Source organism: Rhinoderma darwinii, chromosome 1 (assembly GCF_050947455.1).
Source record: "Rhinoderma darwinii isolate aRhiDar2 chromosome 1, aRhiDar2.hap1, whole genome shotgun sequence".
NCBI lineage: Eukaryota > Metazoa > Chordata > Amphibia > Anura > Rhinodermatidae > Rhinoderma > Rhinoderma darwinii.
The window spans coordinates 595,543,143-595,546,199 of NC_134687.1; the positions used below are offsets into that span (position 1 = coordinate 595,543,143).

Here is a 3,057-nt window from a genome sequence, read left to right on the forward strand (position 1 = left end):
CGAGAGAAGTTAACATGATGTATGTATCAGATATTTATAGAACATCCAGAGTTTTTGTGAAACAAAAGGGAAAATAAAATGTGGAATTAAAGAGAATTTATGTAATTGTGATATGAGGAGGGCGTTAACAGTCGTGCTTTGAGTGGTTGTCAATTTTAGACAATTCCTTTTTGTTAAAAAGGGTCCTGAAAATAAACTGGTCATATGGTGTCCCCACAACTGTCTGCTGGTTTTATGTTGGTGAATTCAATGGTGGACCATGGACGCTAGATGTCAAGGGGGGCAGCAGCAGGCCTTTACCTTGGTCATGGTGTTGAGACAGCCTGATTCTTTGCCCGTGTGAAGGAAACCTAACTACAATTGTAGAATGGTTTTTGTAACATCCATGGCCGCGGACCATCAGGATTACTCATCCCTTGACGGCCGCAGCCATGGTCTGGTGAGCGCTGGCCCGCATCTCCTCCCCAGGAGACGCCTGCGCTCACTTCAGTTCCACTCTGCTGTGTCCCGCAGGGGCCTCAAAGAGCCAGTGCGCGCACATGTAAAATATCAGCAATTAGCCCATGATCACACTGGACTATAAGAGCGCTGTTTGTATTCCCATGTTTGTCCTTGCAAATGGTCCCTTGTGTTTACCCTGTTCCCGTTGTTCCCATGCCCTGCTATCTGTATCCTGTATCCCGTGCTGTGTTATTGTTCCCAAGCCTGTTAGTGATTTGAGTTGTGTCCTGCTTCACCTGCTGTCATCCACAACGTCTGGCGCAACCTGCTGCACCTGCTGTCATCTGCCACATTCGGCGCAACCTGCTGCACTTGCTGTCATCCACCACGTCCAGCGCAACCTGCTGCACCCACTTCCATCCACGCTAAAGCCTCTGCTACTGTCTGGACTATTCAGGTACCCTTTTGCAGGACTTTGTATTGATTGGGTGCTGTTGTTTGGCCAGCTGCCTCCCCGCTACAGCGGGCGGTGTGGCCTAGTGGAAATTATTCTTAGGTGTCCCCGTGGTGATACATTTGGACATCACTGCCCTGTTTATATTCTGTCAAAGCTTTAAATAAATATATATATATATATATATATATATATATATATATATATAATATTAAAAAAATAGGCAGCACACCGCAGTAAATGTGAAAATAGTGTACTTTTATTGCCCCCTGTGCTGCTAGATATATTTGTTTATCTATATCTATATATATATATATATATATATATATATATATATATATATATATATATACTGCATATATACATATATATCTAATTATTATTTTTTTCATTTTTTTTTTTTGCTTGGGCGTTCATGCATGCATATTTACAGAAATTATGGAATAGCTCAACAAAATCTCTACTAGGGTTTTATTATTCTGAATCATCTAAAAATCCCCTAATCAGGTGGTTTCTTTGAGTTTATTATGGTCATTATGCTATTTATACTATGAGTCTAAATCAGCCTAACAGTGTTTGGTAAAAGTGACAATGGCCACACTTATACTCCACAAAACTAAAGATATGGCAACCATCGTAGAGGAACATGCGTTCCAGCTAATCTGTTTTGTAGTGCCGCACAAGGACATTTTTACAATGTTTTCCTTTTTTTCATTGCAGTTTGTGCTCCTGTACATGACTCAGCAGTGAATAAAGGTATTGTTTGACTAATGTATCTAATTAAAAGGCTTTGTAGCACAATAATATGTCCTGACTGCTCCTACGTTAAATTAAATTAAAAAAAAGGAAAACTTCTCTTATGCAAATATGACAACGAAGGGAAGAATACTTTAGTAGTGTTTTAGGTTCTTATGATTTTTTTTGGGTTTTAAATGCTGATAAAACAGGTCCTCCAGAGAGAGCCACTCTGTTAGCAGTTCTTAGCTCTGTTGATAAATGAGGGGGCCACCCTCTATCATGTTCATACGTCATAATAGGGAATATTGAAAGGGGATGTTAAAATCACACAGCCACTATAAGTTGTTAACTTCTGCCAAGTTATGCCTGTTTAGCTGTTTCATATTTGTCATATGAGCACTATTAAAGCTCAAAAATAAATTTGTCACATACTGTAAATTTCCTGAAACTAGGCAACCACTATCGGAGCTGTAATGGCATCCATATTGGTTGACATCCACTCACCATTCCTAGAAATAGATTACACCAAAATTTAATTGCTTAGTAGAATTTCTAACTCAATAATTTTCTATTTTATTTAATGCAAGGAAACTTTCCTTTAGAGAAGGTTTCCCTGCTTTACTTTCAGGAGATCCAGCTATGTGAATGAAGACTTATAAGAGAATATCACCAGCATAAACTTTAGACAACAGAATGGTTGGGCTTTGAGCACGGAAAGGGATGTTTAATCATTCTGCATATAAGATGATGGGACTATTGCTATTGGAAATGATGCTGTCCGATCATATAAACTGAAAACTTCTCTTGACAGAAATTTAACAATGTCTCTACAGTGGTTGATTTCAATGTATGTATTGTATATAGATATTTGACTCCCCAAATAATTCTGAATGCCATGTATAAATTCCAGAAGAGGTTATTGGATTAACTTTCTTCTACTCCAACAGTTGTGGTGTGGCAATAGAAGATCTGGAGCATGCACGCACCCCTAAGATCCCATGCTGGAGAACCTACAAGGATCTCTGTAGGATCAATAATAAAACTCTAAAAAATCTTACAATACAACAAAATATTTCATTATGACAGTGAAAGTAGACCCTATCCAGTGTGATAACATGATGCCAAGTGTCTTTTTACTTAATTTGTAATAAGGCAGAGGGATCAGGTAAAGTTTTTGCATCGGGACCAAAAGTTTCCAGATACACCTCTGCTATCTATTCGTCAGTGCATTATTTTAGCAAATCTAGTTTTTGAGTTTGTAATAACAGAAAGAATGTCTATAATTTACAGTCTATAGCTTGTAATAAGGTACTGACCACACACAGTTCGTATTCAGTTTTAACCCTTGACCCTCGAAACCAAGCCTTATTATCTCTTTGTAACTCATTACATAGTCATTGTTTCCTATGCAAATGAATGTAATC

At 38.2% G+C, this 3,057-nt stretch overlaps 1 long non-coding RNA gene across 1 annotated transcript; it reads left to right on the plus strand.

The window, feature by feature from the left end:
• The first annotated feature begins 591 nt into the window (after positions 1–591).
• Positions 592–2,687, plus strand: LOC142746895 (uncharacterized). The gene is made up of 3 exons (XR_012881710.1): positions 592–898; positions 1,616–1,651; positions 2,221–2,687. It is a non-coding gene; the product is annotated as an uncharacterized LOC142746895 (long non-coding RNA).
• The last annotated feature ends 370 nt before the right edge of the window (positions 2,688–3,057 follow it).